General features: G+C 49.5%; 1 long non-coding RNA gene across 1 annotated transcript; it reads right to left on the reverse strand.

The window, feature by feature from the left end:
* Positions 1-448: 448 nt before the first annotated feature.
* On the reverse strand, positions 449-5,647 carry LOC125738034 (uncharacterized). The gene is made up of 3 exons (XR_007396663.1): positions 5,521-5,647; positions 1,741-1,906; positions 449-632 (listed from the first exon to the last, which is right to left on the reverse strand). It is a non-coding gene; the product is annotated as an uncharacterized LOC125738034 (long non-coding RNA).
* Between the last annotated feature and the right edge of the window lie 2,415 nt (positions 5,648-8,062).

Below are 8,062 nucleotides of genomic sequence, written 5' to 3' on the forward strand. Positions count from 1 at the left end.
ATCAGCTTGCTCTTGCTGCTCCCCTGTGGGAACAAACAGGTTTCTCTCCATGGCAACGGACGGGATCCACGACCCACAATGCAGCAGGCAGCGCAGCGTGAAATGCAAGGTGGCTTCAGATTGCCTTGGATGATAAGTGATCTCCGGCACTGGACTAAGCATAGCATGGCCTGCATTGTTTTAGCTGTTATTAAGCATATGAGAGAGCACTCTACCCTCAACACTCTGTACTGTTTGTGTCTCCGGAATATTTTGGCAGAAGAACTTTAAATAGAACACAGGTCAGAGGATGAAAGCACATTTCACACAAACAACAGGCCGTATTCATGAGGATTCTGCATCAGCTTTTATTGTCAAATGAATATTACATAAAATTTTAAAATATAATTTTTCATTGCACTGTAATTACAGACAATTTTCAGCTATTTGTAAATTTAAAGAGGTTTGAATAAGTTTTACTTGTTGAAATTAGACTGCTATCGTGCTGCTGTAAATAACCACCATTTTTTATTATCGTGATACAGAAATACTGCACTGCCTCCTCCAGGGATCCAGGACCATTTGCCAGCGTCAGATGATATCGGTGTGGTGTTGATTGCCATGTCAATGTCAATGTCCTCATCAGAACAGCTCTGAAGAGACAGCTTAAGATCAGGCTTCCCTTAGAGAGGACAGCCGCTTCACAGGTATGTAACCTTCATATACCCTCATATACCACACTCATATAGAGAACAGCTGCTTCACAGGTATGTAACCTTCATATACCCTCATATACCACACTCATATAGAGGACAGCTGCTTCACAGGTATGTAACCTTCATATACCCTCATATACCACACTCATATAGAGGACAGCCCCTACACAGGTATGTAACCTTCATATACCCTCATATACCACACTGATATAGAGGACAGCCCCTACACAGGTATGTAACCTTCATATACCCTCATATACCATACTGATATACAGAGGACAGCCCCTTCACAGGTATATAACCTTCATATAATGTACACTCATATACCACTCTCACATAAAGAGGACAACCCGTCATGGGTATATAACCTTCATATACTGTACACTCATATACCACTCTCACATAAAGAGGACAACCCTTTCACAGGTATATAAACTTCATATACACTCATATACCACTCATGTACAGAGGACAAATGCTCACCTCCTCATTACTTACAATTGCCTTTCTGCTAAGGATTTCTGGAGGCTTAGTGCAGAGTAATTCATCATTTTAGGAAGTGTGAATGTAGGGAATAACCAAAACACATGTTGATAGCTGGTGTTATCATGTAGAGCATGAGGTGAAATTGCACAATACGAATGCTAAGGCTAATACTAAGCATAACCCTAATGTTAACCCTAAAGCTAAACCCAACCTTGATACTTACCATAACCCTAATGCTAACCATAACCTTAATGCTAACGTAACCCTAATGCTAACTCTAATGCTAACCCTAACCTTAATGCTAAACCAAACCCTAATGCTAACCCTTATGCTAAACCTAACCTTAATGACAACCAAAACTGTAACGTTAATCCAAATGAAAAGCCTAACCTCAGTGCTAACCATAACGTTACTGCTAATCCCAACCCTTATTCTAACCTTAATGCTATCCATTACCCTAATACTAAGCATAATCTTAATGCTAACCGTAACCCCAATGCTAATCTTAAACCTGACAATAAACTCAAGAGGCAATATTACAATGAGATCTCTTTCTTACCTTTGCAAGAAGAGGCTGGTGGGGTAGTAGCTAGAGCAGGTGAGGCTGTCCCAGGCACACTCGGCCTCTCATGCCAGGCAGCAGTCTGCACATGTTGGCCCGTAGAGGTCACACTGCTAGACCCTCACCTGGGTCACCCCAGCTTAGAACCAACATACAGCTGTTGCTGGAGGTAAACAAACAATTCAGAGTATGCCATTAAGAGTTATCTGATCCTCATCCTGATTATGATCTGGTTTAGTACTCATTCTGGGTCGCCACTGCTTATTCTTAAAATGTATGGCATTAATTATGGCAAGGAATTCGGCAAAGCTGCATTGAAGGTCCGACAGTTAAAAAGAAAATGTTCAAAAGGACTTTATTGTCACAAAGACCATGTAATCATTACTCAATATTACCATCTAGTGGTCATTTTGTTTAACTACAATTTAAATGTGTTCCCCGCAGTTTTTGCCATATAACCATAGAGAGCGTTCCTGCTCTTCGGTATAAAAATGGATTTCAGTGATTGGTACAGGAGCCTGAAACAGACATAGCATGGGCATGAAGGAGACTGCAGGCTGCCCAGAGACACCATGTCATCCTCACACACAAACACACAGACCTGACTGCCCTCTCCTCACTACACAGACCCGACTGCCCTCTCCTCACTACACAGACCCGACTGCCCTCTCCTCACTACACAGACCCGACTGCCCTCTCCTCACTACACAGACCCGACTGCCCTCTCCTCACTACACAGACCCGACTGCCCTCTCCTCACTACACAGACCCGACTGCCCTCTCCTCACTACACAGACCCGACTGCCCTCTCCTCACTACACAGACCCGACTGCCCTCTCCTCACTACACAGACCCGACTGCCCTCTCCTCACTACACAGACCCGACTGCCCTCTCCTCACTACACAGACCCGACTGCCCTCTCCTCACTACACAGACCCGACTGCCCTCTCCTCACTACACAGACCCGACTGCCCTCTCCTCACTACACAGACCCGACTGCCCTCTCCTCACTACACAGACCCGACTGCCCTCTCCTCACTACACAGACCCGACTGCCCTCTCCTCACTACACAGACCCGACTGCCCTCTCCTCACTACACAGACCCGACTGCCCTCTCCTCACTACACAGACCCGACTGCCCTCTCCTCACTACACAGACCCGACTGCCCTCTCCTCACTACACAGACCCGACTGCCCTCTCCTCACTACACAGACCCGACTGCCCTCTCCTCACTACACAGACCCGACTGCCCTCTCCTCACTACACAGACCCGACTGCCCTCTCCTCACTACACAGACCCGACTGCCCTCTCCTCACTACACAGACCCGACTGCCCTCTCCTCACTACACAGACCCTATTGCCCTCTCCTCACTACACAGACCCTATTGCCCTCTCCTCACTACACAGACCCGACTGCCCTCTCCTCACTACACAGACCCTATTGCCCTCTCCTCACTACACAGACCCGACTGCCCTCTCCTCACTACACAGACCCGACTGCCCTCTCCTCACTACACAGACCCGACTGCCCTCTCCTCACTACACAGACCCTATTGCCCTCTCCTCACTACACAGACCCGACTGCCCTCTCCTCACTACACAGACCCGACTGCCCTCTCCTCACTACACAGACCCGACTGCCCTCTCCTCACTACACAGACCCGACTGCCCTCTCCTCACTACACAGACCCGACTGCCCTCTCCTCACTACACAGACCCGACTGCCCTCTCCTTACTACACAGACCCGACTGCCCTCTCCTCACTACACAGACCCGACTGCCCTCTCCTCACTACACAGACCCGACTGCTCTCTCCTCACTACACAGACCTGACTGCCCTCTCCTCACTACCCACTCCTGACCACCCATACTTGACTACCCAGTCCTGACCACGGACTCCTGACCACCCACTCCTGAACACCTACTCCTGACTATTTAATCCTGACCACCCAGTACTCACTAACGGATCCTGACCAGCTACTCTTGACTATACAGTCTCACGTGCCTAGCTGTCCCAACAGACAGCATGCCGTAGTGGCCATCCTCGGCCTGCAACCTGTCCACCGCTACCTGTATCAGCTTCCTGCGCACGTCCATCTGCAGCAGGATCAGCCAGTGATGCACCGGTCCCACTGGAAGGAATATGGAGGGGTGGGCATGTATGAAGCACAGAACCTTGCCCAGGTAGTCTCTGGGCTCCCCGTTGGAGATGAGAAAGATGCAGCCTGTCACTCTGAGCGCGGTTTGCTAAGCAGCGATGAGCGGCAGTCCGCTCTGGTGTCAGTAAGAGTTACAGGTTGACATGCAGACACTTTTATCTAAAACAGCACATGACTGAGGGAGCAGGCCAGCCAGACCCTGGAGTGAATGGGATGTTAAGGGTCCTGCTTAGGATTCCAATGGTGACAGCACTCTACTGACCCTGGGATTTAAACTGGCAACCTTCCAATCACAGGCACAGGGTTCTAACCCACTGAGCCACACACCTCCCGGTTCCAACCTCCATGTGGCTCCATTTCACATGTCACACATGACTCATTTAAACGGCAAGGCATGATACTAAGTTAATCGTACATTAATCCTAATAATACATAAATAACCCAGCAGCTACACAGAAGGTGACTTGTTTATATTGGGTTTAGCACAGTCATGCCGCGGCAGATTTAGCTGAACTAATACAGGTCAGGAGAGTCCCACCTGGGAGAGGAGCCGGTAGTGGGCTGATCCAGTTTCCCTTGTAAGGGCTTGGAGACAAGCCCATTTGACCACCTTTTTTTGTCAGAGTGACTCTGTCCCCACTATCTGCTCAGCCGGACAGGACTCACACCTCTGTCCCTCCCCAGGCACAAAGTGCCTAGACGAGGCATCGCCAGGGTTGTGGGATCTCTTCCTTAGGATACTGTGAATAACATGCCAATCACTACTTTGCTTAAAATTCACCTGGTTCTTATTTAGTTCACTTTTATATACTGTCCTTTTCCATGTGGTTGCCCTCAGCTACCTAACAGAGATTTAGCGACAACATTAGTTGAGAAGGTGAAGTAGGAAGAGAGAGAGATGGGAGGCTGTGTGGAGAAGGTCAGAGGTCACCTTCAGGCCACTGGAGATGTGCCATTGTGGCATGATCAGTCCACAAACAGGCGCCATGGTAACGCAGAGGGGTTATAGTCAGGCCACAAATAGGCGCCATGGTAAAGTGTGCTGTCATTCCACAAACAGGCGCTATAGCAACAGCGAGGGCTTAAGCTCCGTGTCAGAGAGGCTGGCTCAGGGCTCCAGCTACATTTTGGGTTCAGGTCCGATTACAGATCAGGCACAAGTAGGTTCACAAGCCAACCACTACATGATCTTGACCACTTACAACTACGGTTACTTACATCCGCAGCTACACACTCTGCTTTTCTGGGTTCCTGAAGCAAAATAACATCTTTAGCATGACCCAGTCCGGACATTCCCATGATACCCGGGCAAATAATGTTGGAATAAGGAATTATTTGAGCAGGCAGGCATACAGATAAACAGGTAGACAGGCAGAGAGACAGACAGGCAGACTGACAAGCAGACAGACAGGCAGACAGACAGACAGGCAGGCAGACTGACAAGCAGACTGACAAGCAGACAGGCAGACAGACAGACAGGCAGACAGACAGGCAGGCAGGCAGACAGGCAGGCAGACAGACAGGCAGGCAGACAGACAGGCAGGCAGACAGGCCTCATTTGGCCTGTGGGAGTAAGCAGAGCATCTCTTCCCACTGAAGACCCTGCCATCTTACCAATCCAGGCCGTGGGTATGGGATCTTCCAGTGGTGCTCTGCTCGCTCCCGGTGCACATACGGCTCGTTGAAGGCCTCTCGGATATCCTCCATGACACCGCATAGCCCCGGAACACGTTGCTGCAGTGAAAAGAGGGCGCATGAGCCATGCACCTGCAGCCACAGAGGTCAGAGTAGGTCAACATGCTGCAGACCTAAAGAGGCCGGGTCTGTGTGGACTTTTATGATACACGTCAGAAAGTGCTGTGTTTATTTATGGGTCCAGAGGGTGAGGATTACAGACCGCCATCGCTGCTCACTCTCTCTCTGGGGGTGTGAGGGATCACAGCCCTCAGATAAAATAACCTACTGGACATGTTACCGGGGATTTTACCTCATGCTATGCCAGGGTCATAAAGGGTAAAAAACTGTGTTTTACTAGCCCAGGGATTCTGGCTCTGCAAATATGGAGATATGAAGGTGGGACGTGAAATGTATCCCTGTGTAACCACAAGATGTCAAACATCTAGCACTGCTGTGAAGGCACTGACCTGACCTAAAGTCCCGCTTGAACAGGGCTTGGACAGATTAACCTTAAGGTGCTGAGCAGGCGGAATATCTCCGGATTCATCTCGTCTTTCACCTTCATCATGAACACGTCCTCTGTAAAGGCACCTGCTCAGGCTCCCGCCGGAACAGAGGTCTGCAGATTCCAGCTGAATGTCCCCTATTTTCGCTCAGGGTCTGGGCCAGTCGATGCCCACCTGGAGCCCTAGGCGAGCCCCAATTCCCCAAGAGGGCGTCGCTCTTCAGGAGATTTGTCTGTACAGAGGGAATCAGGCTGTACCTGCTATGCTTCTCACTCATACATTAAGGTCAAAGCAAATGTAAGAGCAGTTACTCAAACGCCAAAGAGACGACATCCACCACCAGGCTTCCCGTGTTACCTAGCTTGTCAGACTGTGGGCCCAACGGCGTTGGGTCCCGGCCCTGAACAGATCAGACGGCTTTTGATGAAGGAGCTCTATTTATTCACCAGCATCCTCTGACCCCCAGCAAAGACAGCAACATCAAAAGTGAAATGATGAAGAATTAGGAGCCATTTTAACAGCTGCAAAGGAGTGTGTTATATATCACTTATCCCATCATGTGGTCCTTCTAAAACACACACCCACACACACACCGACATAGTGGTGAGAGTGAAGATTAGGGTCTGAGTACAGGCAAACTGGCAACCTCCCAATCACAGGTGTATAGGCCTGACCCTGAATCATAAGCTCAGCTGCCGTGTCTCAGTTTGACGTGTCAGTACTGCACAGGTTCCAGCCCCAAACATTCACGGAGCAGACCCTCCCAACCCGGCTGGACATAGCAGTGCAGCTGCCAACATTCACATCTTTCTCTGTGAAGAAGTAGTAACCTTTTTCATTCTCAGGGTCGTCACTGTCGAGAATAATCACTAATCCTACATACTATGGGTTGAGGTGACAGAGAGTGAACAAGATGGTGGCTAGTACAGCGATTTGGTATCTCACCTTTTCAGAAGATTTTCAGCCAAAGTGGACAGACAGACAGACAGACAGACAGATAGATAGATAGAAATCCCAGAAGTCTATGTAGAGCCTGACAAAAGGTGCCTCCTAAAACAGCCAGAAAGCAGAGACTTCTTTGTGGAGTAGAGTGTTACTCGGAGGGGCCACAAGGGGGTAGCGTAGAGCTGGAGATTTGTTCTATATTACACATGCAGTTATATGCATACAGGACAAACTGGTAAAAATGTATAAAAATAAAAACATCAAATATTGTTTCATTTCTGCCTTTGCTCTTAGCAGAGAATGATCCAGGATGAGTGAAGCGAGGAGACATTATACACAGTGGAAGTGGAGCCAGCTCATCCCTTTAGGACACAGAGGCTGTTTTTTTTTTTTTTTTTTTTTTTTTGGGGGGGGCGGGGTTCCAGCTTAAAAAATTAAAAAGAAAAGGGACAAGTAACAGAGTGGAAGTGCAAACCAGCACCCCTCATGACAAAGTGAATTTCCCTGGTTTTTGAATTGTTTTGAATTTTTTTTTTTTTTTTGGGGGGGGCGGGGTTATGCCAGTCCATCACAGGGCAGGGGACACCCTGGACAGGATGCCAGTCCATCACAGGGCACAGGGCAGGGGACACCCTGGACAGGATGCCAGTCCATCACAGGGCACAGGGCAGGGCCTCCTTGGACGGGATGCCAGTCCATCACAGGGCACAGGGCAGGGGACACCCTGGACAGGATGCCAGTCCATCACAGGGTACAGGGCAGGGGACACCCTGGACAGGATGCCAGTCCATCACAGGGTACAGGGCAGGGGACACCCTGGACAGGATGCCAGTCCATCACAGGGTACAGGGCAGGGGACACCCTGGACAGGATGCCAGTCCATCACAGGGCACAGGGCAGGGCCTCCTTGGACGGGATGCCAGTCCATCACAGGGTACAGGGCAGGGGACACCCTGGACATGATGCCAGTCCATCACAGGGCACAGGGCAGGGGACACCCTGGACAGGATGCCAGTCCATCACAGGGC

This window comes from Brienomyrus brachyistius, chromosome 3 (assembly GCF_023856365.1).
Source record: "Brienomyrus brachyistius isolate T26 chromosome 3, BBRACH_0.4, whole genome shotgun sequence".
Lineage (NCBI taxonomy): Eukaryota > Metazoa > Chordata > Actinopteri > Osteoglossiformes > Mormyridae > Brienomyrus > Brienomyrus brachyistius.